The sequence below is a fragment of the Peromyscus maniculatus genome, chromosome 3 (assembly GCF_049852395.1).
Source record: "Peromyscus maniculatus bairdii isolate BWxNUB_F1_BW_parent chromosome 3, HU_Pman_BW_mat_3.1, whole genome shotgun sequence".
In the NCBI taxonomy this organism is placed as follows: domain Eukaryota; kingdom Metazoa; phylum Chordata; class Mammalia; order Rodentia; family Cricetidae; genus Peromyscus; species Peromyscus maniculatus.
Window position 1 is genome coordinate 12,141,857 of NC_134854.1, and position 19,356 is coordinate 12,161,212.

Consider the following 19,356-nt stretch of genomic DNA (forward strand, 5'->3'; position numbering starts at 1 on the left):
TGAAAAATATAAACAAAAAATAGGGCATTTCTATAAGTGCATATAAAAATAATATTAAAATTTCTGTTTTATTCTGATCAAAAGGGATTGATATTGTTACTTTGATACTGTCTTGTTTTGTTTTGTTTCAGCTCTGGGGATTTCTTAGGGCTTCAGCTGCAGGGGTCTAGCATCAGACCAATGTAAGTTACTTTATACACTGCATATCATCAAGGTATTTCAGTTATTTTTCTAAACATATTTTTAGAAAAGATTTATGTTGATCTTTTAAATTATTCCTAATATTGGCTAGCAGAGTATTTTCAAAATTAATGATTATTTTTTTCTAAGCACTAATTTCACTTTGGAACAAAACAAAATGTTTCAAAATAATAAAAAATTATTATTCTCCTTTAATAATAAACATTGCTCAGTGTCACATAAATTCATGCCAGTTGGATTTTTTTCATATAAAATGACCCTTTTAAAAAAGCATAGTTATTTATTTAAATCCAAGAACAAGGGGGCTGATTAGATATGGGTGGGGGCACCGGAGAGGGAAACGAGGAGACTATGTTCAAAAGCCAATATATACAAGTATGAATATACCTTAATGTAAACTATTATTTGACAATTGCTATGAGTTAGTAAATCAAATGAATAAAGAATGTCTACTAAAATTGACTATTAAAGTACATAAACTTTGTTAATTTTTGAGCTAATATTCATTGTAAAGCAAGTGTTTTTTTATTCCATAAGCAAATACCACGATTATTTTCTTTATAACTAGTTTCCCTCTGATGTAGAGTATGAGATGCTACCTTTATTGCTGTGTTAATGTGATTTACTATATCTATAGAATACTCTCCAAGAGAACAAATACAAATACTACTCATGATGCCTACTGGTGAATAATGATCGAACTAAGGATTATTTAGATTCAATTTACAATATAACTTTTTAAGCCATAAAAGATAACAATATATTCTTCACATTAAGTTACCACTTTGATTCCAAAATATGAATACTCAATATTGTTACTATTTTTCCTATCAAAGTAAAAAATGTGTAGTGCTGGAAACTGAACCCATGCCTTGCACATGCTGGTAAATTCCAAGCCACTAAACTAGTACACAGTCTCTCAAAAATAAAACTCTGACAATCATTGTATTACCATAGTAATAGGAATGTAGTAATTTAAAGATATTTGAAGTATTTTTATTCTATTATAGAAAACCCTGTTACTGAAGCCATATTCAGAAAATATACTGGCTAATAGTCCAAAATACTTTAAAATAACAATAGGAATATAAAAATGCATTAAGTCTAAAATAAATACATCTCAGTTCACTGTCATTGTAAGTGGGTTTGGAAAATATATTCAACATTTGAAAAAGTCAAAATATCCACACTAATATAGATTTTCTTGATTTGTATTACTGCAGGAAAGCATAGCCGGATTAGTAGAAGATTCTAATGTACTCTTAAAATATGCCACTGTAATCTAAGAGACACAAATCAGGCCCTTGGTATGTTTTTTGAAAATTACTTAATAGTTAGTACTTTTGAAAATGGAGCATTCTATCCTGGAAGAAAAAGTGTGATCCAGGAGTCATGAACTATTGTAAGCGACATGAAACCCATAAAGGACTAAGAAAGATGAGAATGCTATTCAAGTGTAATTTAGATCCATAAATTGTAAAGTACATTTAAAAATTAATTGACTAGCAACTTAAAATGTTCTCGTGTCTTAGATATAGTGTGAGAAGAAGTAGACCAGTAAATTTAACTTTAATTATAATGAAGGGAGAATGTGCCCAGATATTTTACTGTATTGTAAAAATGCATATGTAATTTAATTATATTAAAATTTTCATTTATTGTAATCATAATTATACACTGGTCTAGTCTTTTAAAATTACTTATTGACCTACTACTATGTGTCCAGTACATGCTTAAGCACCCTTTAAACATGGTATCTGATACTAGATGTCATAAACTTTGTTAAGGAGAGAAAATATGTTGCAAAAGACACTTTTTGGTGTATTTATTGAAGTTTCTATCATTAAGGACTAGGCAAATAGAAACAACATCATATACCATGTATTCTAAGTGTTTTGACTTTGCTGCAAATAAGTTTTATTGTTTGTTTTAAAATACCTAATGTAACATTATGGAATAATGGCCTAAATGTGAAAAACAAAATGTATTGTCAAAATTGTCAGAGGCAAGTGGATCTTTGTGAGTTCAAGGCCAGCCTGGGCTACCAAGTGAGTTCCAGGAAAGGCGCAAAGCTACACAGAGAAACCCTGTCTCAAAAAACCAAAAAAAAAATTGTCAGTCAAATTATCTTAAATGAAGACCATCTGTAATGTTGTTCACAGTTATTATGTTTTTATTACTGTATTTTTTTAGTTAGTATATCAAATATTAATGGGATGCAGCATGACATTTTCATACATACTTATCATTGAACCTTTGTCATATATTCTGGGAATCTCAAAAAAGAAAGGATATGATCAAGTGGAATGGGTCAAGATTTATGGTTATCAAAAGTCCAGAGTAAGTAGATAAGGATGTGAATGAACAACGAGACTATTCAATATGAGTGATTAGCATCGTCACATTTCTTTGAGCAAAAATTATTTCAGGAGTCCTGAGAAACACTGAAAGACTATGGACTGTCAGGTTGGTTTTGAGGTTTGTAAGCAAGCTATTCAATATTGAGATATAAGTAGGAGGACACCAGGCTGTGTACAAGATCAGAGAGTAAAAAGAAAATAAAATGGGAGATCAGTGAAATCACTGTAACAATTAATCTGTAAGCAAGGGAAGAAAAACGAGAAGGAAATAAGAGCTGAAGTAGATAATGTAACATAAGTTTAGCCTGGGCTGTTTCTACAAGAGTGAAATACAGAATGACTTCATGCAAATGTGACTGACTCTGAAAAGGATGAGAGAAAGGCAAGCTAAATGGAAATTCATTGGGCAAAGAAATATTATGTATATGAAGAAGTCTGTGATCTTGGCAGTCTCTTAACCCAACCTTGTACAGCAGCACACTTTACAAGACCATGGAGTCTGAGGAAAGCACAGGAGAAAGCTCTTGATTTTCAATGCTGGTCTAGTAATTTTGATATTCTTTTCTATCCTAAACATGACAGATATCATGCATGGCAGCAACATGAAACCAGGTCCAGTTGGTTTGCCTTTCAAGTACTCATTCATTAACCAGTAGTCAATGTGGTTGGATTACTCTGGCTGTGTTTCTGTTTTCAAGTCATTTTTAAATTTTATTTTATAATTAATTCAATTTTACATATCAGCCACAGATTCCCCTGTCCTCCTACCCCACCAGCCTCCCCCTTATTCCCTACCCATTCCCACTTCCTCCAATGCAAGGTCTCCCCTGGGGATTCAGCCCAGCCTGGTAGATTCAGTTGAGGCAGGTCCATTCCCCTCCTCCCTACATCAAGGCTGAGCAAGATGTCTCAGCATAGGCCCTAGGTTCCAAAAATCCAGTTCATGCACTAAGGACAGGTCCCGGTCCTACTGCCTGGGGGCCTCCTAAATTGTTCAAGCTAATCCACTGTCTCACTTATCCAGAGGACCTGATCCAGTTCCATGGGGGCTCCTCAGCTATTGGTTCATAGTTCGTGTGTTTCCACTAGTTTGTCTATTTGTCCCTGTGCTTTTTCCAATCATGGTCTCAATATTTCTTGTTCATATAATCCCTCCTCTCTCTCCCCCCGATTGGACTTCTGGAGCTTGGCCGTGGATCTCTGTATCTGCTTCCATCAGTCACTTGATGAGAGTTCTATCATGACAGTTAGGCTGTTCGGCCATATAATCACCAGAGTAGGTCAGCTCAGGCTTTCTCTCGACCATTGCCAGTAGTCTATTGTGGAGGTATCTTTGTGGATTTCTGGGGACCTCTCTAGCACTCTGCTTTTTCCATTAAAATATGGAATGCTTCACAAATTTGCATGTCATCCTTATGCAGGGGCCATGCTAATCTTCTTTGTGTCATTCCAATTTTAGTATATGTGCTGCTGAAGTGAGCACTTAAGTAATTTTTTGTATGTTCATGTTTGACTTAATACTACTATTTAACCATGTGTGTAGACCATGTGAGCCAAGAACAAAATGTTTATGTCTACAAGTGCTCATGCCATATAGCAAGGCAAGGGTGGGTATAGTTTAAATCAGAAAGATCCCCAAAGATGGAAACAAGCGGCAAAGACACAGATGTACCACTGAGGGGTGCACAATGATCAAAATGCACTTTTTACTTAGTGTTGCATTTGTATTTCCCCAAACACACCAAGCTAGGAGTGATGAGACAGATAAGAAAAAAATTTAAATCACATTCAAATGAAAAACCAAATTTGGCATAACAATTGAGCAAAGTGCTACTTTAAATTTTTTTAAAAGTAAACAAAGAAATAAATCTGAATGTTAATCTTTCCAAGCTTCCATAATGCCTTGTTCATAGCATGGAGGAGGACTTCTGGGCTAACTGCCAACTGCTATTAAAATGATTTTCTCCTCAATCACTAGTTCAGGCACGCATGGTATCACAATGCATAAATAGTAGCACAAGCAGGCAACATGAGACAATCCCTCGTTCTCTAGATCATCCTGTTGTAATAAGCACTCATAGGAATTAATTTCTAGAGTCCTGCTTGTTATTCAGTGACCCTGCCCACTTAGAAGACTATATAAGAAAGCAGGTTGATCAACAGTGATTAAGTTACAATTATACCTGCAAGGCCCCTCTTTAAAGAGTGTGAGAACATGTCCATGGTTACCCACAGAAAGCCAGTCAGAGAAGAGAGCTAAAAATTCAAGATACCAGGCCTTACTACTTAGCGGGTTACACAGTGTATATTGTTCTATATTCTTTGTATCTGACTTCACTGGAAAGATCCATTCCAGTATGTGTTCACCAGAACAGAGACTGAGGACTCTGGAGAGTTCCCTGGAGAGGGCTAGTACTTGGATTTAATAAAGGACGAGACGCAGGACTCCAGTTGTAGAGAGTCAGTGGGGGCAGTAGCCAAGTCCACACGAAATTCACTTTTCTTCTCACTTCTAAATCTTTGGGTAGATACTGTCTATTCTCCTGAGGGGACAGTTTGTTCTCTGAATACTTCTGACAAAGACTGTTTTAACCCGACACAGTTTGGAGCACACTTTGGAGCCTGTTGCTGGAATTCCAAAGTGATCCTTCTATTTTTTAAACTCTAATTGTTTACTGGGAATCAACCGTTCTACAAATAAATAGAATTAGGTGTTATCAATATTTCTCCAGAGTGAGTAGGTGAAAAAGATTTAGGTGTTCTTTGCACGTACACAAAATTATATACAAAAAATAGCCAAGTTATTGACTATAATAGTTTCCTACTTTCAACTAATTAAAATGAATATGGTGGGAAAGGAAGTCAGGTGAAAAATTTATCTATAAAATTCTAAAACCAAGATTTTTGATAATTGTAGGTTATATCCATGCAGGGACTTAGGTTACTAGAATACCTTAGATTTATTATTGAATACAAATGATCCATAGCAAGACAACAGGATGGATTGATTAGCTGGTGAAAGCCCTTGCTGAACTTAATCCCTGGGACCCACATAAAGATTGAAGGAGAGAATCAACTCCCATTATCATGAGACTTTCACATGAGTCTTGTAGCAATTGGACACCCATGCTCACATGTACTCATCATGTACAAAACATACAATAATGACAAATATATCAATTTAAAGTGATTTGCAATAATATAACTTCAGAATTGGAAATAAAACTGAATTAAGAATGGAAGGTTGTTTCTCTAAGATATACAGATTCATTTACATGGCATGAAGCTCTTCAGTGTGCTTTGGTTTTCACTATGAGCAAGGGGCATCAAGATCATGATGGGAAAACTACAGAGACAACCAAACCAAACTAGTGGGAACTTATGAAATTTAGAACAATAGCTGTAGAGCCTCCATGGGACTGACTTAGGTCCTCTGCATAAGTGAGACAGTTGTGTAGCTTGATCTACTTAACGGGGCCCTGGCAGTAGGATCAGGATCCATCCGTGGTGCATGAACTGGCCTTTTGGAGCCCACTACATATGGTGGGACACCTTGCACAGCCTTAATGCAGTGGGAGGGGCGCGGACCTGCCTCACTGAATGTACCAGGCTCTGCTGACTTTCCATGGGAGGCTATACCTTGCTGGAGGAGGTAATGGGGGATGGGTTGAGGAGCAAGGCTAGAGGGGCAGGAGGAGGGAAGAGAAGGAGGTCTGTGGTTGGTATGTAAAATGAATAAAAAATTCCTTAATAAAAATTTAACCTTCAATTGCATACAACATCGAGAGTTAAGCATTTCATTTGTATTTTAGTATTTATTTAAAACTGACTATCTGTAATTATTTTTATAAGCTTCTTATTTTAGGAGGAATTTGGTACATGAATATACTATATTTACATTATTTTCTACATTATTTCCACCATTCCTTTCCACTATCCAACTACTACTTATTGTCAGGTTTAAGCTCTTTTCTTCAGTAGTCATGCAGAAGCCTCTACTGCTGCAAAAAGCAGTTCATTTGAAGAGAGTTGAGAGCTATAATTATCTGTGATCATAAAGATAATGTTAGAATACAGTGAAAAAGTGGGATCCATTTAGTGCTGCCCCTATGTACATGAGTTTAGGGAGAAGCACTTGTGATAGGATAATCTATCAGGGGGCTTGACCCTGAAGATAACCTGTTTCTCTTCTTAGCAAGAGTTAAACACCTGTAGTTTTTCACATAGAACTGGGAAATTGTGAAATTTCCCTGATCCCCAGTGACCTGATCATTGGTGTGGTCATTATGCAAGCCTAGTTTAGACAACCAAAATGTTGAGATTTTGTGGGTTTGATATCCTTCCATGTCTAGAAAAAAACTCTTACATTTGGCATCTGGGTCCACTAGCTTTTAGTCATTCTGTACCCTCTTCCATGATGTTCCCTAAGACTTGGGTGTAGGGGTTGAGTTATAAATATACTAATTGGGTCTGTGCAATCCACAGTCCCTTTTTCTCTGCACTTTGACCAGTTGTGGATTTCTGTAATATCCCACTTCTGTTGTGCAGAAGCTTTTTTCATGAGAGTTGAGAACTACTTTTCTCTGTGGGTGTATAAATCAATATTTAGATATAGTCAGAAGATATATTGATTTAGTAAAATAGTAGTAGCTATGGACAGTTGGCTAGTGATTTTTCAAGCACACACACAAACACACACACACATACACATACACACACAAACATGGACAGGGACACATACACAATTTCAAGTTATTATTAGATTGATACTTTAATAGCAAACTCCTTTTATATGAGTCTCTTGATTTCAAAATAAGCTTTTAATTTTCAAACACCTTTGTAAAAGAAAATACCAACCCTTTCATATCTGTTATTTTATTCAATTTAGCACTCTGCCGAACAGCAGATTCTGAATACGGATTGCTCACCAGAGTTGTGCTATGTAATCAAATGTATACTCTCTTTGGCTATCCCTTGTAAAACTCTCTCCTAAGTGAGATCCTAATTCCTGGGGTACCTCCACAGAAAGAACAGAGAGTACAGAACACACAATCTAGGGCCACAGAGAGCTTAAATCTCCAATGTTGAAATGAGAAGGCATCACTCAGGATCTGAATGCTCAGCTTTCATGAGAAAAGCTGAGAGACAGTGAAATGGCCCAGGTGTTTGAAAATGGAAATGTTTTCTATGACATATTATGTATTCATTTGTAATTTTAATATATATATGCTTATATATACAAACACACTAATTAAAGAAGAGGTCATGGATTTGAAAGGATACAGAAGGCATTGGAGGATGGGTAGAGATTGGCAGGGGTGATGCAGATGAAGTGCTTGTGTGTGAAGTTATCAATAAAGTGTTTTATTAGAAGATAATCCACTGAAGATACATGAAGTTTGTACTATGATTCTGAAGTCTCCTAGCTGCTTGGCTTACTAAACACATATCTTGGTTTATGTTAACCCTAGGGAGGCCTAAGAACCCCTGAAGGTGGTAGATTGGGAGTCTGGTGACACCCTACTCAACTTACCCACACAGTTCATTTTAAAAGCCTCTGTAGAGAAATTATTTCATAGTCACCTTTGGAAAGTCTCTGCAACTTCATATAATACTGGCCACCCTCCTTGTTCTTTGTTTTTAAAACTGCACCACTCTGTTTTCTCTTTGATATTCAGGTCTTAAAAAGGAGGCCTTGCCTTGGAAAACTGAGAGGACTAGTTGAAAATCCCCAACATTAAAACAAATGTACTGAAAATAAGAAATGTTACATACCAAAAAATTCTTGGGTAAATGCTGAAAAGCAAAGAGTAACTTCCTCCACTTTTTTGACAAATCCCATCACAAATACAATTGATTATTAAATTGTCAAGAAGTGTTTTGATGCAACTTTTCTTTAAATATATTTTGCCAAATACTTATATTTGTTGAGCCATTTCTTTACAATTTTCCATGCCATAGTTTTCCCTTTTAAAAATTAATGAATTTGCATAGCAAATCTAGAAAATGTTTCTCACCTAAGGTTTCAAATGATGTTTAAAATCTATTTGTCTCTGAATTCAAGTATCTTAAGTGTTTTCCGGACATTAATAGCAGAGAAATTTTATTATTCAACATAGTCATATTTCTCCAAAAGACTCTTAAATATTTTTCAAACTTCTTATTTTTAACATTACCAAGGACTTCTTTTACCAAAATTTCTAGATATATGGAAGAGGCCATTACATTTGATTATTTTCATGATCATATCATAGTTCCTCAATCTGAAGATTAATTTTGCCCCTGTGTTGGCTCTTAAGAGACTATAAAATGGCAAGTAATCTTTTAAAATGAAAATTGACCGAAACAATCCTAACATTGGATCAATCAAAAAATTTAAGCAAAAATTGTTAGTAAACTGCAAATCTCATAATTTATGTGTATACATGTACAAACTTCAGATTACTGTTTGTGATATTAAAATAATTTATGCATTTTGGTAATTGGACAATATTACTTTAAATTGAATTTCAGGTATGGTTCAGTTTCACTGCTTCATGAATGAATATGTGATGTGTCAATTCTACCTTGAACAAAGATTTATGGTGCTCTAAGAACATTTGATATATGTGTAAGTGAATAGTGAATGAATACAGATGATCATGTGATTTGTTTTGGTCTTAAGTGCTAGTGCTTGTTTGATATATCTAGAGAAATGTTAGCTTCCAAGCATCTTTGGTTTAAGCAGTGCCAAGTAGGATCTGGTCTCTAGTTCTATAGCTTTGAACATGTTATAATTCTTTTTTTTTTTTGTTTGTTTGTTTTTTTTTTTTTTTTTTTTTTTTTTTTCGAGACAGGGTTCCTCTGTGTAGCTTTGCGCCTTTCCTGGAACTCACTCTGTAGCCCAGGCTGGCCTCGAACTCACAGAGATCCTCCTGCCTCTGCCTCCCAAGTGCTGGGATTAAAGGCGTGTGCCACCACCGCCCGGCTATAATTCTTTATTGAATAGGGACCCAATTATTTTATCCATGTCTTTTTTATCTTCACAAGACAATTCACAACAATAGTATGGGACATCAGGTTTCCAGAAAGCCAACTGATGCCTGCTTGGAATATATATCAAATCATGTGAGACTCTCAGGCAAGGGGGCTTCTATCACACATTTAGCATTGGGGTACTGATGTTGAGTAACTTCATGGACTGGGAAATTATCTAAAATTTTATTTGTAAAACATGTCAGCACATAGACTTATAATAATCCATAGTAATCCCTTGGATAAAACTTCCCTAGCCCACTACCACTAGATCTTATAGATTGCTACTGGAAATCAGAGCCTTCATTCATTGAAAAGACTAACTCTATGAGAATGAGCTATTCTTTATGTTGCACACAAATAGTACATTCATTAAGTCAGAGAAACATGCTCTGTCTTTTCATTGAACATTTCTCTTAGCCATGAATGCCAAAGGATTAGTTGAAGTAAGATGATATTCACCAGAAAATGCAAAGCTGAATATTGTAAACCAAAGTAGAGAAATCATCTGCCATACACTTTCTATATTTGATTTATTTGCTAATGGTGTCTTTATTTTTCTGTTCTGTGTCCTGATACTATGGAACTCCTCATATACAAATAACATTGATTATCTTGATTCATGAAGATGTTGTACACTAAATCTCTACAACAATGAATCTCTAACCTACTTACATTGTACAGATCCGAAGAAAGAAAAGCTTAAGGGAGTGTGTCTAAAATGCCACAGCTCTATATTCTCAGTCAAACACCTGAAGGTCATGTCTTACTTACAGACAAAACTAGGGTGTAGCTTCAGAAAAATACAAATACCGGGAAAACTGTGCTAGTATTTTGGAAGGAACTATTAGGTACCACTTCATCCTGCATTATTACCAAGATAGACCTGAAAAAGATGGCTCATTCTGGGCAGCAATTTTTTTCCATAGACATCCAGCACTGGCTGATACAGGGCAAGAACTGTGAAGACAGAGCCTGGGCAGCATGTGTCACATTAGCCCCAGATGCTACCACAGTGTAGATGATTGTGGTTTGGCATCATTTCAATGTATGCAGGAGAGAACTCCCTTTTTGGCAAGTGATTTGAAGTCGGAGAGAAAAATAATCTGCCTCATTGCCAGAGCAGACAAGAGGTATCTTTTTCTACACGAGACTTGCTACATTTGGAAAATTGTTTTCTACAACAGGGGTTCTTAAAAATTTACTTGTGACCTCCTTTTGATTGGAATGTTTTTATTTGAATTTGTGTATTTAAGTACACAAAACAATATACGAATCAAAAACTTACTGATGGCATGTCACAAAGAAATTTCTTTTAAAATATTTGTGCTACTACAAGGAATCTTAGCATTTACTAAAGACAAAAGCAAATGTATTTTTAATATGTAGTGGTATTTAATTATTTTCATAAAGAACTAAAACATGGATGAATATTTCACATTGGAAGAAATTTCAAAGTCCAAAAATGAGTAGGGTAGTGACACCATATCAAATCCCCAATTTACAGAGTTTGTAAAACAATAGAGTGGGGATGCAAATTTTGATGAAATTTGCTTGCATTAAGTCTTTCACAGGATACAGTCAATCACTAAGTAAGGGAAACTGGATAATTATTTATTAATTGCACTGACTAAAACACCAAACTAAATACTACAGTTGATACTGTAGTTGAAATTTCATTGTTATGGGAAACATCAGTTCTGACCTTTATATAGGGTAGAATAATAGTTTTTCAAGTAACTTTATCTATCTTAACTCCCCATACAAGAAGCATAGGTAAACTATTGATCTACTTTTCCAGTCTTTGGAAAGAGCACAAATCAGCCAACCCCAACCATTCATCAGGAAGAACCACTAATCAGCTTTAGAGCAGAAGTCAGCAGGCAAACTAGAACACGATGCACTGTAAGAAGAAGAATGAGGCCTTTTAAGGAACTATAATTGGAATGGTGACAAATTATACTGAAAAATGGAAAGAAGCAATCAGGAAAATTTTCATGAGGAAGGTAAGGTCAACAAGGATCGTAAACTATATATGAGTGGTAATTCTGACACACAGAAAAACACAAAGTAAGAAAGTGTGTGGGCCAGAGAGATGTCTAGGCAGTTAAGACGGTCTAGGCGGTCCTCTTGTGGAGGACCCAAGTTCGTTTCTGGGTACCCACATATGGTTGAGAGCAGTCACCTATATCTTCAGCTCCAGGAAGACCTGAGGCTACTGACCCACACTCATGTCTTCATACCCCAGGACCGATATATTCAAGAATTAAAAATGTAAAACAAAATTAGAAAATATGTGAATTTCAGAAATAAAACAGCAGAGGCAGAGTGACATGGTGTATCTAGAGGGACTCAACAAGAAACTACAAGACCCCATAGATACCAAGTCATGTCTACATTTCACTAACCAATGAAGGGTGTGATAGTGTAATGGGAAACGGTACTTAGAAGTTAATCTGTGGACAGATCACTCAGGAACTAATTAAAGAGTCAAATATAGTCATTTTCTAAATACAACTTTTCTTATCACCTAAGGGCAGTCAATCACTAAGTAACGTTCTATATGGTGAAGGGAAATTGGACAATTATTTATTAATTTCACTGGCTAAAACACCTAAATAAATAACATAGTTGATACTACAGTTGAAATTTCATTGTTATGGGAGACATCAATTCTGACCTTCATGTGCTTTGAATGTACTAGGAAATTCAAAAGCCAGGGGAGAAAGTGCCATAACAAGTGCAGACATGAATGCAAAAGAAGTTAAAATTTTGGTACAGTCAGGGTCAACAAGGAGACCAGAGAGAACTTCAAGTAACATATACTTATGTTTAACCCGCACAAAGAACAGAACTTTGATAATTCAAAAAAAAAAAACCAAACATCAAATGATGTCTCGGGTGACAAAGAAACATTCACATGGTGCAGGAAAGCAAAGTGCAAGTAAAGCTAACAACAACAACAACAACAAAAGAGTGTAGGTGGAATTGTGCTTCCTCCTCCTGCCACTAGGGTTAGACAAAAATGGAAAGCGAGAGCAGGGAGGATGAATTGAAAATATAATGACGTTCTATACTGAAGAAAGATCATAAGTGGCATTTTGTATCAAGGGAAAAAAGTACGATGTCCAGCACACAAAGGCTCAGGAAGAAAAAGGAGAAGTGTTTTCCTCGGGTTGTTACATCAACAAGAAAGCTCACTGTTGTCTTAGGTAGCACTGTGAAGCACACTTGTTTGCTTATCTAAACACAAACTCAATCAGCCATTCATGCATTCAGTAAATAGAAATCTGCAATCTACCATATGCCACCAACTGGGCCAGATTCAAACAAAAAGAACAACTCAAATAATGAGCGTTCACCGGCTACTGAAAACAGGTGTTAAGAAAGCAATGCACAATGTGTCACAAGAAACTGTGATAACTTCCGTGAAAGGTTTTTATAATAGGACTTCATCTGGTTTATGTTTTAAGGCAAGCCCCAAAAGAAAAGGATATGAAAGACAGAAGACAGGTGAGAAATAGTTTATCTGTGTCAGTGTATAGGAAAAGGTGGAAAGTCTTCCAAGGAGAAGGAAGATCTTGAAGAAAGAGACTAGAAAAGAGAGTGGGTGGCAAGGCTTTTTGAATGCCCAGGGGAGTGAGAGAACACACAGAGGTCTAGAGAAATCCAACTTTATTGGCTGGTTCGAGTGTTTCTAATGTTTGCAACCACTGCAAATTGTTTCACCTGTATGGCAGTGTATGAGTGTGATCTAATCTCTCTATTTCACACTATATAGGAATTGTGTTTGAGTTTACTCCTGGAAGTTAAGGACTGTCTATAGGAGAAAGATACTTTTCCAAATAAGGAACAATAGACAGCTATAACAAGTATGAGAAGAACATTGGACTTCAAAGTGTCTATTTCCATAGCAAAAGTTTCAGTACCTTCAGACTTTTGGCCATTGGGGAGAAGCTAACATGACTTCTCATATCACAATTACTTTTGCTCTAATATTATAATACATTTTATATTTCAGGAAATTGTTCGAGACAGAAAACTTCTTTCTCTGACGCAGTAAGTTGAGAAAAGGAGGCAGGAAAGGTACAGCAATCTCTGTTCCATACCTATGATGCTATTCCATGCTTCTCTGACAGCTGTATCCTTTAATCACTGTTTCAACCATATGCTCATTTTTAAAGTTAAATGGAGAGTAATGTCTTGTGATAAAGGCTTAACTTAAGCATCCCAGTCATAGATATCTTCTACAGCTCTAAATACCTCACTAAAATATAAACTTTTTATTCTTGTTTTTAGTTATCTTTCTGAAAACTTACTTCTTTGAGAAGGTCGCCAGCAGTCAGCTTTGAGGTGACCAGGGAGCCAAGAATAAGTCTGAGCCCCGCAGAAGGTCTAGAAAGCACTGTATCAAAAAGGAAACTTGCTCCTTTCTTGTTTTCCAGCTGGCCAACTTTCCTCTTTTAATGTAATATATTCTAGTGCAACAGTATGTAGCATATCATGGTGACCTTTTTTCCTTTTGAAAACTTGACTGACACCATATATATGTACATATATATCCGTTTATGAAAGCAACAATGGGAGGGAGAAGACAAAGCGATAGCTTTGATTCTCTGAGGACATTTGAGTGTGTGGTCATTCAACTCCAGAGCCCCACTGGAACATGAACAGGTAGAAGGCTGAGGCAGTGCCAAAGGCAGGAGCCGCAAAAAAAAAAATGTCTAGAAAACCCAGTAATAGTTTGGGGTGGATGGGAGGATTGTGAGCATTCTTATGTGCAGAATCTAAAACTAACAAGAATAAGCTTCAATGTCTCCAGTAACTACATTATTTTACTGAGTAAATGAGGGGTTATTTATTGTTGCACATCAGGTTCTGTGTTAGCAGATAAGGAAAAAACAAAACAAAAAACAGAGGAGTCTGTGCTCCAGCCACTAGCAGTGGTTTGCAGAGGACAGATAAAATAAAAGGATGACTATAATACAGTGTAACATATCCTTAATATTTTTTGTGAGAATAAAGAAGAATGCCATATAATTTCATTGAAGAGAGTTCCCTGAAATTTTTAGATGAGACAACTTGATATTGAGAGAAGTTTTCCAACTAGGAAATGGTAAGACAGGCACAGTGGCACAGAGCAGTTTATAACCAAGGCTGCTAGAGACTAAGCGATGAGCTGGCAAGTGTGAATTCACTAATGTGGCACTAAGTCTAAGGATGTCCTGTTGAATATACCATACTTTATCACAAATATGAGTGAAATAAAGGGAGATTTTCTTAAGCAAGAAATGATGTAACTATAAATATCCATTGTACATCAATACATGTATGTATATATGTATCTGAGTGTAATATACATATTTGAGTTTTGTATGTTGTATACACACAGAGATATATTTCAAAGGTTCCAAAAACCAAAATCAGATGGAGCATTTGTGAAGGCACAGTTGTCTTAATGAAAAATAAATGATTTTGTTTGTTTTGAAAATTCTAGGATCAAACGCAGAACCTTGAAAACACTAGGGAAACAGTCCCCACTGAAATAAATGGACAACTCCTCACATAACATATAAAGGTCAACTGAATGGGTAGGTTGAATTTACAGAATAGAATCTGGTCTTGGATGGGATGGTCATCTGTAGTCACTGGAGAAAGGGAGTGATTCAAAAGGGACACGGGATGTGAGAAGCTGGATAGCTTTCAGAGATAACTGATTTAGGATAAACACCCATTTAAAGTGTTAACCATTAATAATGGATTTTCTAATAAATAGTTGTAACTGAGTCTGCATGAAGCTTTGAGTGGAGATTGCAGCCAAGAAATTCAAAGGCTCACTGTTCTTTGGATCTGTTATTATGGTAGCTGCAACCATGGACATGGATGGCACTGCCTATGGGTGTTCCCAGCAGAAGAGCAGCAGTATATGGACAGTACCTTTGAGAAAAACTAGCACCAAATAGATTAGCAACAACTGAAAAAAAAATCAAGAAACAAACAGAAGAACAAGACAGGATGTAAATGTTCTGAAATTCATGAGTGTAGGGAACCAATAAGTACCTTCCCAAAGGGATCTGTTCTGATAGTTAATCCTAAGAGCATGGTACTGTTAGTTGCTATGAAAATCGGCAGTATCAAGGCCTGGGAAGATGGTATAGCACTTGCAAGGCAGGCATGAGGACTGATCAGATGCTCAGTATTCACATAGAATATGGCAGATATGAGAGCCTGCTTGTAATCTCAGGGGTTGAGAGGAGATACTTGGGGGAAAGCTTGCTATCTAGTCTAGCTGACATTTGGGATCTTCAGGTTCAGTGAGAGGGCCTGTCTGCTTAAAGTAAAATGGGCAATGAAGTCGAGGATGCCACCCAATCTCACCTTCAGGCTTCCAGGCACGCATATGAACATATATCCTCCAACTCCCCACACACGTGCCTATAATGTGCAAACACACCTACATTCATTTACATCACACACATAAATATGCAAAAAAAGATGAATACTTTTAAATGAAAATATTATTAGTAACAAAGGATCTTTGCATCACAAATTCCTTCAGATTATTCCAGTTCTTTTCTTTTGCTTGCTCCTGTTCACTTAGATCCCCAATATGTGCAAATGCCAAGGGATGCCGAGTGCAATTGCTCATTTCTAACAACAGAGTTAATGAACAATGAAGAAGGTGGTAAGGAACGAGAAGGCACCCATGGGAGCATTAATTCTTTTCCACTGGGATAGTTTTATGCTACTGTGCAGAAAGGAAGCCCTGTTCTTTAGGACTGATTGTGGAGGCACAGGCTTAACCTCACTAGTCATGTTTCTTTTGCTCTGATGCTCACTCTTAAACAGCTTCGGAGTTGGTTGGCACTTTTTTTTAGAGACAAGTGAGGGATCTAAAATGAATTGAGTTCAAGCAATATGCTTATGTAAATGGTGCTTGTATTTTTCTATGAAAACTCAAAGCCAGATATTCAAAACGAGTATCGCATTTGTTTTGACTGCCAACTGAAAGCAGACCACCACCACTTCTCCTTCTAGAAGTAGCCAAGCATAACAAGAAACACAAGCAACCCCAAAACCACACATAAAACAAATCCTAAGGAATGTATGCAGAAGCTACATAAACAGTGGAGCTCACCAAACACATGCACTGTCAGGAAAAGGGGAAATAAATCTGTGGACAAAGAAAAGCCACCTGCCAATTTCAAATAGTTCAACTCCAGGAACTAGCTATGGTGTGCCTCCTTGCTGATCCTAGACAGTCACCACTCAGACTCTCTGGACTTTGAACATTAGGAAAACAATCTCAAATTTCATGCAGTGCAGAGTTTAGCACACAGGTGATATAATCAAGATTTCAATTTTGAAAGTGTTCTTGCCCTATTTAGAAACCCGAGGCTTGTTTGTGGTGTCTCAAATTTGGTAAAGGCAAAATGAAAATCGTCCAGCAGATTCTCTGTTCCCTTCATGTCCAACAACTCTATTCCATTTGTTAAATTACCTCTGAAATTGACAGGAACTCATTATTCTACATTTCTCCCTGTAATGTGGAGAGAAGTAAGAAACTGGCTAGAGTTTTGAAGGAGTTTCAAAATAACTGCTACATATTTTAGATTTGTCAGTGATACTTGACAGTTTATTAATCCAAAGCAGGTCCCGAAACTAGAGCAAGCATTAGTACCACCATTCACTAGAATGTCATCAGTACATAGTGTTATTACAAAAGTTTGATCAGTGAAGGAAAAATACCAAAATTCAAATATTTGAGATAGTTTTCATGAAATGTATTTGTAAAGTCTGAAGTAAGCTGAGATGGTAGGAAGCTTGACACTTAAGCAGGTATAAAAACAATAATCTGGGTGAAGGAGGGTGTTTTTTGTTAGAGCACAATTACCTGGCAGATTCTCATAGCACTGAAGTCCCAGGGACTGAAGTTTATGTTCTAGAGGCTTAGTGTTGAATAAAACAAACAAGAGTCCAAGGGTTTCATGGGTAGAAATTTTCAAGACACATCTGGAGACAGGTGCATCAGGAAATCCTAATCAATTTAAATAGGTATGGGTGAAGAATTTAAGCTTGGAAAACAGTGAGGGTTATTTTATCAGAGATCTCAGGAAGGAAGTGAGCTGACATCCAGAATGGAAAACAAAAGACCCGATCACTTACATGAGAAATTTCTGAGCCAGACCAGGTGAGAGTTGCCATGAATATGTTCTAAATAAAATGAAGTCCTACTCTATAGCTAATGATCACTTGGTTATTTTTCTAGAGAGGGGTCTGAGGTTTATCAGTGAGCCTCCACTCCAGGGTAAAAGGAGTAAGTACCCACTGGAAAAGCCCACAATGGTACTATATCTAGTACCAGTAAGGGACTCGGCAATGAATACCAAGGGAATTTAGAGAAATCAAAAAATGGGCAGTAATGTAACCACCACCATGAATCCCCACAGATGTCCTAACTTCTTCCAGAATCTGGTACCCAAAGTTTTTTTGTTTTTTGTTTTTTTGTTTTTTAACACAAAGTTGGTTAGAGTTGTATACAGATAGTTAGTGATCTGTGCCCTCTGAAAAAGGCATGCTGGGACAATGGAGCTGACAGAGGGCTACTTCAGTAGGTGGTCTCAGTCTTTAGAGTGCTTTGGTAAAGCATTCTTGAATTTAGCTCATGTATTTTTGAGGCTTAGAATTCATTACTCATAATACCATCCCTCAAAATCAAGTAACATATGTTCTAGTCACTAATAGGTTCCTCAGCATCCCAGTCAGTTTCATATGACTGCCTCTCATCTTGTTGAGCATCTCTTACAATTTATTCGTTACACACACACACACACACACACACACACACACACACACACACACACACACAGAGTGAGGGCCCCCGTATCGAAGGTGTAGCAGAAACTAGAGGCCTCATGCCAGACCAATGATTCTTGCAATGGACACTTGCAAGGAACGATATTTGGACTAAATGGTATACAATGTGACTCACTATGTCACACTATAGCTTCCATGGTGAGGTTTTTCTTTTATTTCTTTATTTTATTTTATTTTGGGAGGGAGGTTGCAAGGGCAGAGGGGGGTACAAAAGGATGAGAAGATAAATGGGATTGATTTGCATGATGTGAAATACACAAAGAATAAATAAAAAGAAAGTTTTAAAAAGATGCCAATGCAGCCGGGCAGTGGTGGCACATGCCTTTAAACCCAGCACTAGGGAGGCAGAGGCAGGCAGATCTCTGTGAGTTCAAGGCCAGCCTGGTCTACAGAGTGAGATCCAGGAAAGGCGCAAAGCTACACAGAGAAACCCTGTCTTGAAAAGTCAAAAAAATCAAACAAACAAACAAACAAAAAACCATGTAAGTGACATTCTGGTTTAGAAAGACATAGGCATGTACTGTAGAACTCTGTACTTTGAGCATAACAATTATTACCATCTTCATCAAAGCATCTGTAACCACTTGTATAGAACTCTCAAGACCAATCCTTCCCACCTTTCCTCACAGAGGTTACAATGGGAATCGTTAGATCCTCAAACAAGTTGCCAGTCCCTCCATCTTGCACCTTTCAGACGAATGTTCATGTCACATGTGGCTTTCTGATCTTGGTGCATTCTAGAATACATAGAAGGTAAAAGGCTGATGGAGGGCAGGCATCCTGTCTGTACTAGTTAACTTTCTGTTGCTGTGATAAAACACCATAACTGAAAGCAACTTATAGAATAAAATGTTTATTTTCACTTACAGTTTTCAGATGGAGTCTTAACCATCATGTTGGGGAG

General features: G+C 36.8%; 1 protein-coding gene and 1 non-coding gene across 8 annotated transcripts in view; both read right to left on the reverse strand.

Moving 5' to 3' along the window:
* Foxp2 (forkhead box P2) overlaps positions 1-19,356 on the reverse strand; it is a 532,232-nt gene that overhangs the window by 196,757 nt on the left and 316,119 nt on the right. The gene's annotated exons all lie outside the window — the stretch shown is intronic.
* LOC121828473 (U6 spliceosomal RNA) lies at positions 3,938-4,044 on the reverse strand. Its single transcript, XR_006070934.1, has one exon. It is a non-coding gene; the product is annotated as a U6 spliceosomal RNA (small nuclear RNA).